The sequence below is a fragment of the Amblyraja radiata genome, chromosome 25 (genome assembly GCF_010909765.2).
Source record: "Amblyraja radiata isolate CabotCenter1 chromosome 25, sAmbRad1.1.pri, whole genome shotgun sequence".
Lineage (NCBI taxonomy): Eukaryota > Metazoa > Chordata > Chondrichthyes > Rajiformes > Rajidae > Amblyraja > Amblyraja radiata.
Genome location: NC_045980.1, coordinates 15,188,598 through 15,201,294, shown reverse-complemented (window position 1 = coordinate 15,201,294; position 12,697 = coordinate 15,188,598).

Genomic DNA, 12,697 nt, shown 5'->3' with positions numbered 1-12,697 from the left:
AAAAGGCCGGTCACGTGGTCGGGAGGGTCTGATGTCAGCAGACTGCCCTTTAAATAGTTCATGAGTCATAGAGGGACAGAACTAGGCCATTCGGCCCATCGAGTCTACTCTGCCATTCAATCGTTGCGAATCTATTTTCCCTCTCAACCCCATATTCATAGAAACATAGAAAATAGGTGCAGGAGTAGGCCATTCGGCCCTTCGAGCCTGCACCGCCATTCAATATGATCATGGCTGATCATCCAACTCAGTATCCTGTACCTGCCTTCTCTCCATACCCCCTGATCCCTTTAGCCACAAGGGCCACATCTAACTCCCTCTTAAATATGGCCAATGAACTGGCCTCAACTACATTCTGTGGCAGAGAATTCCAGAGATTCGCCACTCTCTGTGTGAAAAATATTCCTGCTTTCTCTGCCCATAACCTTTGACATCTTTACTAATCAACAATCTGTCATTCTCCACTTTAAAAATACCCAATGACTTGGCCTCCTCAGCTGTCGGTAGAAACGAATTCCACAGATTCATCACCCTCTGACTAAAGAAATTCCTCCTCATATCCTTTCTAAACATGTTATGCTATGAATCCTATGTTCAATGACAACCGGTGTTGCGTTAATTTGTGTCAGTAAGGGCAGAAATGGGCATAGTGGTGTCAGTAGGTGATCGTTTGATGCCAGATAAACCTAATGTAAATACTGCATGGAAGTGTTCGGTCCAATTTCCCAAAGGATGCAGCTTCACTTCACTGATCACTGGACCAATTTGACCCAGCCTGCACTTTCATGTGTGATTTGCACATAAAAACAAGCACTTTTCAAGCATGTTACATCTGCAATCCCTGAAAACTCAAATTGTTAACTGAAATGCATTTACGTATATTTTTTAAATTATTTAATTGTGATTAAAATTATTTTTGATGCAAAATAAAAAAAGATTTATATTGAGTGTAGCAGTTGGGATGTATGTGGCAATTGTACAAAATGAAAACTAAAACTAAAAACTAAAACTAAATGTTAGTGAGGCCACATTGGAGTATTGTGTGTCATTTTGGTAACTAGGAAGGTTGTCATTAAGTTGGAAAGAGTGCCAAGAAGATTTACGAAAATGTTGGCAGGACGCGAGAGCCTGGGTTATAGGCAGCGATTGGGCAGGCTAGAACTTTACTGCTTGGAGCGTAGGCCTGAGAGATGAACTTATATAGGTGTATAAGATTGTGAGGGGCAGAAATAAGGTGAATGCACAGTCCTTTTCCCTGGGAAAAAGAATCAAAAACTAGATGGTAGAGGTTGAAGGTGAGAAGGAAAAGATTTAAAAAGGACTGAGGGCCAATTTCTTCACTCAGAGAGTGATGTGTATATGGAACGTGCTGACAGAGAAAGTAGTTGAGGCAGGTACAATAGCAACATCTACAAGACACTTGGACAGATATATGGTTTGGAAAGTGTTGGAAGGACATGGGCCAAATGCAGGCAAATTAGACTAGAATTGGGCCAAAGGGTCTGTTTCCATTCTGTATTGCTCGATTACTATAAAAATTCAGTTAGAAATCAAAAGAAAGAGGGAAAACCATCACAAAAGTTAATCATACTTGCTCTCATTATTTGGTATTTTTAAAATGCACTGCTCTTTATATAACTTCTTCCCTTAACCTTTCTCCAAATCGGTTGACAGAGGTGACTCTCATTGACTATGTGTTAATTGACGGCAGTAGAATCCTCTGTGCAAACAGCTGTGAGGAGCCCTGAAATTCAAAAGACTGTCCCCTGGTGAGCAAGACATGAACAGGCTTGTTCAAGTCTACATTTCACAAATAATAGGACTGAGATAATTCAACATGATTTTTTAAATTAATAATTAACACATAAGTTTTATCAGAGGCAGAATACAAAACTGCTCTGATACAGAATTGGACATGTATGCTTATTATCAATGGCAGAATCCAATGTTTTTTTCATAATTTAAGCAGCTGATTAAGTTAAATTTACAAACCTCAAATAAAAACAAGCTTAACCTACTGTGAAGATATGAGATCTTGGAAATTCTCCTTGCTTTACATGAATATATTATGATCAATAAAGGAGTTCCAGGAATCTATCCTGAATCCTGGATCCTCCTGATGTTATAGAGTCATGAAGCATTGAGCAGTGGTTCCAAAACTGGACTGCACACATTGAACGACACAGCACATGAACAGACTCCTTGGTCCACTATGGGACTGTGATGGGTAAATAATATGAAGACAATTTAGTTAGAGAATCTTTTTCCAAAAAAGTAAAATAAAATGTCTTTGGCTGCCCTGGCTATGCCCTTAGAAATCTCTGAAACAAGCCCAGGTCGTTAACAGGAGTAGCCCCTGACATTCTTGGGCATTTATGGTGGGGGGAGTAATTTATCAAGAGTGAACAAGTGAGCTTTTAGTTTAGAGACACAGCATGGAAACAGGCCCTTCGGCCCACCGGGTCCACGCCGACCAGAACATTAACACCCACTAGGGACATGTTTTACATTTACCAAGCCAATTAACCTACAAACCTGTAGGTCTTTGGAATGTGGGAGGAAACCGTAGATATCGGAGAAACCCCATGCAGGTCACGGGGAGACCTTACAAACTCCGTACAGACAGCACACGTAATCGGGATCGAACCCGGGTCTCCGGTGCTGCATTCGTTGTAAGGCAGCAACTCTACCGCGGCGCCACTGTGACTGCTCATTTCATTCAGTAAGAATGGGAAGCACTGGCACGGATTGGAAGAAAATAGAGTATGTTGAGATATTCATAGCTGTGATTTTTAGAACTGAGGAAATATGCAGGGAATTACCAATGAAATACAGAGAACAATCAGTAGTCCCCCTAGATACATTAATTAGGTTTACATTTCTTTTTGTCTACAATGTTGGTAATTTCCCATTAATTTTAAACTTGCATAATCATAAAACTTTCAAAGCAAAATTATCTTTCTTGATGTGGCTGCAGCTGCAACTTATCCGATGTGGACCCAAAGTGCCAGAAGTTTAGCGGGAAAGAATAAACAATTAGTTTGGATTTCTTTGTAATTAGTAAGGTTATTCTACAAAGTGCCTGGGGACGTTTTTCATATCAAAGGTGTAACATAATTGTAAGGTGTTGTCTGACAATATTTATTGTTGATGTTTCTACTTTAATTGAACACCATAGCACTAAAGCTAGTCAGGGGCCATCTGAATTATTAAAAACCTGCTGAACAAAGACAAACCAATAATGTTTTGTTTTGACTTTTAGAGGTCAAACTGATAATAATCATCTGCCAATATTGAAGAGTTCAATAGATTTTTCTGCTGAGTCTCTGTTTACTGTAAGCACATTAAAACAATTGTCAATCATCATACTCAGTACATGCTGTCAGGGCTAGCTTCGCTTTAATATTGCCTGTTCCAATGGTATTCTGTTGAAGTCACGAGAATACATATTGATCACTTGTCCCAAGACTTTCGCTTGTGGCCCAGATATTCCATAAACCATGGAATGTCGTATAGCCTTGCGTGAAGTTTACTTCAATGGTCCCATCCATATGTGTTCTGATTTAAGATGTATTCACCAGTTAAGCCATTATTTTAAAAACTGGTCAAGCAACATTTATGGAAAGAGAAAACGTTCTTGACGCATAGAAAACATTTTGGATTCCTTCCTGTTGAAATTCTCTGAAGCGGTTGGGCACAGGGGTTTGCTCTGAACCAGAAGAATTGATCGATAGATTGTAATGTTGCGAAACAGCTTGCAAAATTATAACAATGATGCTAGAATATAATTCTTTCGAACCCTGACCTCGCTTGTTAGACTATTACCAAGTATTTGGCCCTTTGGACATATACTGCAGATGAATGTTGGTCATAAAGCAGAGCATAGAAGGCACGCAGTTTTAAAGCACAATCCTAGAACAAGCGACGGAAAACAAAACCTTTCAAGTTTCTTAGCGAACAGCAAAAATACCCACTAATACCCAGTGCTAGAGTAAATGCGAGCTAACCTGGTCTATGTTGATACATGCACTTTACGAAATAAAATGCAAATCTGTTTCATGCAGAGTAAAATATCGCTAAATATTGCTCATAATAGATAATATAAAGTAACTTTTAAAAAGTAAGCCCTTCGTCTTTATTTGAAAGATAAACTAGTTGTGGGTGTAGACTTGTTATACAGCTTTCCAAAGCAAATACTGCAGTGTATAATGTAAAAGTATATTTGCTATCAACACCGTATTTTCTCTGGTATAATATGACAATGACGCACTGCATTGCACAGTATCTGTTTAGAGCTAACACGTTAATTACAATTGACGAGCTGAAATAGTGGCAAAGATGGAAATAGACCTCACTGAGAATGTAAATATTATTTTAGGGTTACCAAGAAATGTGAACGGCTTGGTTCAGCCTTGGATAGTGGATGGTGAGAGGAGAGAAATTAACGAGTAGGGAACAGAATTTTTAGTGTAGAACAAATATAGCAGTTTCACCTCTCGTACAGTACTGAACGTCAAACAAGCAATCGGACAATTGAATAACAGCAGAAGGCTAAGGAAAGATGGCGCTGCGGTGTTATTGGGTGTACATATAGAAGTTTTCAGTGGATATGCTGGGGCATCGTACAGATAAGAAAGCAAGATGGAATCCAAGTTGAGTTTTGCTGGTGAGGTGGGCGCCTGTCCTAAAGGCGAGGAAGGGGGAAAGGGGGAAAGAAGGTGATTGCGAGCTGTGGCTGGACATATACTACTGGAGTCAATTGTGCTCCCACAGAGAGCGAGAGATGCCCGGTTCTCCCGTTTTAATCGTTGACACACGTCATTATAATCTGTGGTAGACATAAAATGCTGGAGTAACTCCGCGGGACAGGCAGCATCTCTGGAGAGATGAATGGGTGACGTTTCGGGTCGAGACCCTTCTTCAGACCCTTCTCCTTAACCCGCAGCTCATTAAAATCTGTATTCTTCTATTTTATCGTTAAAAGATAAACTTCGAGCCGCCGTGTGACTTGATGTTCATTATTAAAAGCCCATCATTAAGTCCCAGTATTGTGCCGCTAAAGTAAAGTGAACTCAAGATGAAGAGATTTAAGATAAAACTACTAGTTAATTTCAGAAATGAATTTGACGGCAGCGTATAAAAGAGTTCGATGCTTACAGCTTAATGAGAAATTATAACATCAAAAAAATTGTAAACGGATTTTCAACAATGGTTTTGGAATTTGTTATTTTTAATAATTAGTCTTTTCGAGTTGTCACTTTTGCGTTAAACTTGTTTGCAGAAGTAATGTTTTGCCTTGCTGTTGTGTTTTTAATAAATGTTCTCGTTCAACTTTACCGTCCTATTTTACGTGACAAAATCTGTGGTTTGGTCACTTCCCCGTCTCTCTTCTATTGAATGTGCAACAACCCTTGCAAGTAAACATCATCCCGGAGAGCAGTGTTTATTACTTGAGATATTTTGTTTTATTCAGAGCGGAACACATGTATACAATAATAACTAATGCCATAGCAAAAAATCAAGATTATATGAACAAATATACCAGAAAAGAATACACGCACGGGTTGCTTATGCTTATATTATGTGATAATTCTTTGCAAACAAATTTATTTCCTGGATATTAGGCGGGGTTTCTCATTTGTTAAATGCTTTGCATATATCTTAATTCGAAGCATTTCCTCTCACTAATGGATCATTTAACGACCAGTAGGTAAGTTGTCCATCCGGCTATCACCAAAGCCCCCAATAAAACGGTGTAACTGAAGAGCACGAAGGTGAGGAGTTCTTTCAGCACCCGCAGGTAGTGGACAGCGAAGCGCTCCGCCTGGACAGTGCTGCCAGCCATGGTCGACTGTTCCCGGAAAGAGCAGCTGCACCACACGGCTCTGTCAGCGTCAGTCACTCCTCTGTACAGAAACAACCCAGAATGTAACGCGAGGTTAAATAACATGACCATACATGTCCGTGTTATTACTGAAGGCAAAGTCAGACGATCATTTAAAATGCAAGAGCTTCACATTAAAGAAAAACTCTAAAACATTTACTTACGAGAAGATCACTCCAGTCACCTTTAAACTGATGTTAGTGTCATGACGAGACTGGAAGACTGAATGCGTTTATTTTTCTCATGGTCGTATAGTGACATCAATAACTTCTAAATGGTGCGGGATGTTTTATCATAAATATTTAATACAGTGCAGGCTTCCTCCGCCTGAGCTTTCACTTAGCTTTGGGGGTTAGTCTCAAGCTTTAAGCTTACAGACAGAGGAAACCAGCAGAAGTAGTTATTGTGCCGTAACAACTGTCTAATTTACAGCGATTTTCATCGATATCTTTCGAGGATACATTGTTATCTTTTCAATTCGATGGTATTGATGGAGGGTGAAGCCAGCTGTTGACACGTTGCCAAAATATAGAGAATACGAGATGAGAAATATATAATGAACATCGATATGAGAAATCAGAATTGAAGTAAAATGGACCCTTCACCACCATTTACAAAAACTCCCTAACATTGCCCATAGCTCTTTGAGAGATAGTTTATATTCTGCTAACTAGCGTGGATTTCCAGTTGTTGGTGTAAAAGGTGTTGCCAGAGTTTATTCATAAAACTCTACCCCCAAACTGTTGGTTGTACTTCGGTTCAATTGGAATTTGTACCCCACCTGAGGAAGGCGGGGGAGGGGGACAAATTGCATTAACAGATATCTCAAGCTCTCTGGAAATAACGGGGGGGGGGGGGGGGGGGGGGGGGGGGGGGGGGGGTTTACTCAAACATAGAGGAAACCGTTTTGGTGAATTGCTTTGGAATTATTTCTCAATGAAAAGCGCCGTTTTTATCAGAATGATTGCCACCAAGATGACCAATATAGTTCAACCCGTCACTTATTTCCAAACTCTCGCTCTCTTCCTCCGCCCTGGACCAACAATTCCTGGTGCAGACTCTCGCTTGCCGGAAATTCATTCGGGGCCTTAACTTCTGTGCATTATAAAACATTTAAAATAAACGAAATGAAATCCATTTATATTTTTTGCCACACTTTCTGAACTATTGAGGACTAAAATACAGAACTTTATAAATCGCAGTTAGTTGTCTCTCCGCTGCATCAATGAGTGCTAGGGGAACTCAGCGGGTATTAGGCAACATCTGTGGAGGGGATGGACAGACTAGGTTTCGAGTCGGGACCCTTCTTCCCCAATGGGGTAGCGCTAAACCCGCGCCGTTCTCGGTGCCTCCCTGTTTTATTTCCCCCCCAGATGAAACGGCCAACTAAGCGCCAACATCTTACCTTCAATGGTACAGTTGAGCTTTGAGGGGATACAAATCCTGCCTCGCTCGGCAGATGACGAGGCTCACTCTCCTCCAGTTGTTTGTGCAAAACGGATACAATAGGTGTGGCCGCGGGCTCTGAAGTGTTTGCACTTAACGGAAACATCAAGCTCCCCGGAAACGACAGGGAAAAGACCCCCAACACAGAGTCAACTGCTTTGGAATTATTTATCAGTGGGAAAAGTCCCGCGTTATCAGCCCCAAACCAAAACGGGGAATTCAACGGAAAACGCTAGAAATACTCGGGGCAGTCGGGGCGTGTAAGGCGACATAGATTAACAACAAACACTATGCTGACAGCGCCTATTATTGTGGTAACAAGACGTTAACATTATTTATAATAGAACTCAATAAAATCATTTATTTGTGGAGTATTAACAATGCAGAACAGGCCCAGATGCACCTCTTGGACATTGGACTCTCATCTCTGGCTCAACAGTAGACAATAAGATCAAATTTAGTAAGTGAACACATTCTGTTTTATATCATGTACAGAATACTTCGTAGTGTTCTCTCGAAAAACGAATCATTTTTTTCGCTATTAGTTACAGTAAATCCCGAAATTCGCACAGGCGGCGTATTTTTGCAAGTGACTTGTTTATTCTTACACAGCGAGTTTCCAGTGTAGTTCGGTTTTGCGGACTTACCGGATTCGCATGGAAATGAACCAGGACAATTACCGGTGTACGGGAGGACCAAGAGAAAACTTGAGAAAAAACAGCGAACACAAGTCAGGCACGAATTGATATTTCATCAATCCTGGATCAAACTGTTCTGGCAACAGGCACATTATCCCCTACCAACCAGAAGCAAATGGGCTTCTAATCCAATCAGGATTTCCTGCCATCAAATCATTGCCTCGTCCACTGCTGTCTTCAGAGAAAACAGGCTATTAACGAGCTGATCAGGAAAGCTATTAGTGGTAATTGCTCGTCTAGAGACAAAGTCCACTCGAGGCTGACTGCTCTCTTGCTGTTTAGTAAGCCCAAGTTATGGTTTTATGGCATAAAAAGGAAAATAAAATGCGCATTATGGAATTGTCCAGATAACAGAATGAGCCAATTTAATCACATGACATGACATCACAATCTGGTTTGGGAACTGCTCGGCCCAGGACAAGAAGGCTCTACAGACTATGGGAACACACTATGGGAACTACACTCGCCCCCCTGCAGGAACTGTACATCAGAAGGTGCAGATCCAGAGCCAGCAACATTATGGGGGACCCCTTCCACCCCAGCAACAGACAGTTCCAGCTGCTTTGGTCAGGCAAACGCCTCCACTGTCATGCTGTGAAAACAGAGAGGATGAGGAGTTTCTTCCCAGAGGCCATTAGGACTGTAAACTCTTTTCTCACCAGGGACTAACTTACTGTACCAATTTACTGTTGTGTTGTGTCTTTTTAAAATTGCTGTTTTTTTCTCTCACAAATGTGTAATTACTGATTCTGTTTTGTAGTTTTTTTTTGCACAATCCGCAAACATTGCCACTTTTCATTTCACTGCACATCTCGTATGCGTATGTGACAAATAAACTTGACTTGACATCGTCCAAACATGCTGTCTTTCCACCCACGCCTGCATCACTCATGAATTTTGCTGAGCATTTGCTGGACATCTGGCCATGATTTTCCACCCTCAGAGCCCCAGTCAATTCCCACAACCTCTCCACCATTTCCGAGTGGATTTGCCCATTTGAAATACAGACATGATGGATCCCCAATACAACTCCTCTCAGCCTTGACATACAAGAGGAAACCAAGCTCCAGTACATTGGGAAAGATGGTGAAGCAGGCGATAAGCTGCCTTTGGCACGGCTCAACATATTAGAAAACCTGGAGACACGGGGAACATAGAAACATAGAAAATAGGTGCAGGAGTAGGCCATTCGTCCCTTCGAGCCTGCACCGCCATTCAATATGATCATGGCTGATCATCCAACTCAGTAACCCATACCTGCCTTCTCTCCATACCCCCTGATCCCTTTAGCCACAAGGGCCACATCTAACTCCCTTTTAAATATAGCCAATGAACTGGCCTCAACTACCTTCTGTGGCAGAGAATTCCACAGATTCACCACTCTGTGTAAAAAATGATTTTCTCATCTCGGTCCTAAAAGACTTCCCTCTTATCCTTAGACTGTGACCCCCTTGTTCTGGACTTCCCCAACATCGGGAATAATCTTCCTGCATCTAGCCTGTCCAACCCCTTAAGAATATTGTAAGTTTCTAAGATCCCCCCCTCAATCTTCTAAATTCTAGCGTGTACAAGCCAAATCTATCCAGTCTTTCTTCATATGAAAGACCTGCTATCCCAGGAATCAGTCTGGTGAACCTTCTCTGTACTCCCTCTATGGCAAGAATGTCTTTCCTCAGATTAGGAGACCAAAACTGTACGCAATACTCCAGGTGTGGTCTCACCAAGACCCTGTACAACTGCAGTAGAACCTCCCTGCTCTTATACTCAAATCCTTTTGCTATGAATGCTAACATACCATTCGCTTTCTTCATTGCCTGCTGCACCTGCATGCCTACTTTCAATGACTGGTGTACCATGACCCAGGTCTCATTGCATCTCCCCTTTTCCTAATCGGCCACCATTCAGATAATAGTCTACTTTCCTGTTTTTGCCACCAAAGTGGATAACCTCACAATTATCCACATTATACTGCATCTGCCATGCATTTGCCCACTCACCCAACCTATCCAAGTCAGCGTGCAGCCTAGCATCCTCCTCACAGCTAACACTGCCCCCCAGCTTCGTGTCATCCGCAAACTTGGAGATGTTGCATTCAATTCCCTCATCCAGATCATTAATATATATTGTAAATAGCTGGGGTCCCAGCACTGAGCCCTGCAGTACCCCACTAGTCACTGCCTGCCATTCTGAAAAGGACCCGTTTACTCCTACTCTTTGCTTTCTGTCTGCCAGCCAGTTCTCTATCCACATCAATACTGAACCCCCGATACCGTGTGCTTTAAGTTTGATTACTAATCTCTTATGTGGGACCTTGTTGAAAGCCTTCTGAAAGTCCAGAAAGTCCAGCAGGCAGATGCTGAAATCTTGAACAAAACAAAATCTGCTGGAGAAACTAAGCAGGTTAGGCAGCATCTGTATAGGGTATGGACAGGGACGTTTAGGATCGGGTCTTCAGACTGATTGGGAGAGGGTGGCGACGAGGTAAAGCCTAGCAAATGATTGGGGGGGGGGGGGGGGGGGAGGTGAAATTGGCACCCTGGTGGAGTCAGTGACAAATGCTAGATGTGAAAAAGAGACAAAGGGGTGTCAAGTAAGGAGAGGTGTGACATGTTAAACCAGAGGGATGGATTTGGGTGGAAGGGTTGCAGAGGAGGGAAAAGAGAAATGAGGGACTTGGGGTCCAGAGATGAGTTGAAGAAGGGACAAGGAAGAGATATTAGAAAACCTACTCACACCGTAGGTGCAGCATCAGTTAACTAGGTTGACAGAACACATCTCTTCAGTTCTGGCAGCTTAGCATCCAATTTTGAACTCATGCCAATGCTTGTGCAAGATATGTCGAATATAATGGATGCACAATAAGCTACAAATGTTGGAATCTTGATCAGACCAGTGCTGGAGGAACATATATTGGTAATATAGGTATAACAATGGTATACCTATATTACCAGGTATAGGTATGGCACAGAAATGAGCTCCCACCAGCCCAAGTCCACACCTTCCCAACAATTGTTCAAACCTCATGGTCAACATCCCCATCATCCCAGGCGCGCATTCAGACACATATTGGCAACGTGAAGGCGGCAATCGTCCCTGCATCCCCTTTGGGAAAAACGATCCAGACTCTTTACCTTCGTGTATTTTAAGCAATTTGAGTATGTTTTTGTTGTTTGCCATCCTGCCACAATGGTCATGATTTTCTAGCCCACTGGTAATATTGGGCTTGCCTTGGATACATAACACACTGCCCCTTTAAATCATTAACATTGATTGTAGACAATAGGGGCCCCAGCAGCCAGATTTTCCATAGCCCACTAGTAACTTGCTGTATTGTACATTGACAATGACCTACTTGGTGATTCGTCATTTAACCAATCTTCTTTCATGCATTTATAATAATCCCAAGGACGCCATCAATCACAAGTCACACATAAGAATCTAAGAACGTTAAGAAACAAGACCCGTTTCTCCTTAATGTACTTACAAAATCACTGGCTCCTTTTTTTGCCCTCTTAATGTTCTTCTAAAATGTGTCCCTCAATCACCTCTTCTCCAGGAATACACTTGATCCCAGCTGCCTATAGCCAGAGCCTCAATTTCTCTCACATCCAAGGGTCCTTATTCCTGCCTTTCCTCCAACAGGAATATGTATACCTTGAACTCTCACACTTTTAAAAGCCTCCCATTTTCTAGATATTCCTTTGCCCACAAATAATCTACTCCAATCGACTTTTGCAAATTCCTGTCTAACACCATCAAAATTGACCTTGCTACAAATTAGCACTATACCTTGTTGACCAGCCCCTACCTTTTCTATAAGATTTTAACGCTAATGGATCTATGGTTGCTTGTCCCAAGTGCTCACCCACTAACATCTCAGTCACTGGCCCTGCCTTATTTCCTAAGAGTAGGTCAAGCTTTGCTCTCTCCCGAGTAGGAGCCTCAACATATTGCTTGAGGAAGCTTAACACGCTTTACAAATTCCACCCTGTTGATTATTTGGGGATCTATAGTACAATTCCCATTTCCCAAGTCCCTAGTCATAGCCAAAAATCAATCTAGTGAATCTACATGATATTGCCTCTATCTCATATCCTTCTATCAGCATGGAGAAAATAACTACAAATGCTAAAACCAGGCAATATGCAAGGTCTCAATAAGCTGCACAACTCCAGTATGACTCTCTTATTCTTGTACTCCAATCCTTTCAAAGGTCAGCACTGTATTTGTCTTCCTAGTTCACAAGACCGGTTATCGAATGATGTTGAATATCCAAACCCCCATCCCGCTGGTTTCATCATTAATTATAACTAGTCAAACATACTTAGCCATTGAACATTTCCTAGCTGGCGTGTCATCACTTGCTCAATACTAAATTCTAGCATTTTCTCCAACTATTGTGAACAAGTTAACTGGACTGTACTTCCCAATTTTCTCTCCCTCAAATAGTAACTTTAGATCCACCATAATTGTCTTTGCATTCACAATTTATTCATCTGATTTCCTATCCTTTCCATGACCAAGTCTTCCCATTTCGCCACTTTTAAGAGAAATAGTCTCACCTCACATGCTGTTAAAATCTTAAGACATAGAACAGTACAGCACAAGAACAGGCTTTTTGGCCCACGATGTATGTGCCAAACATGATGCCAATACCGTATCAAGCAGC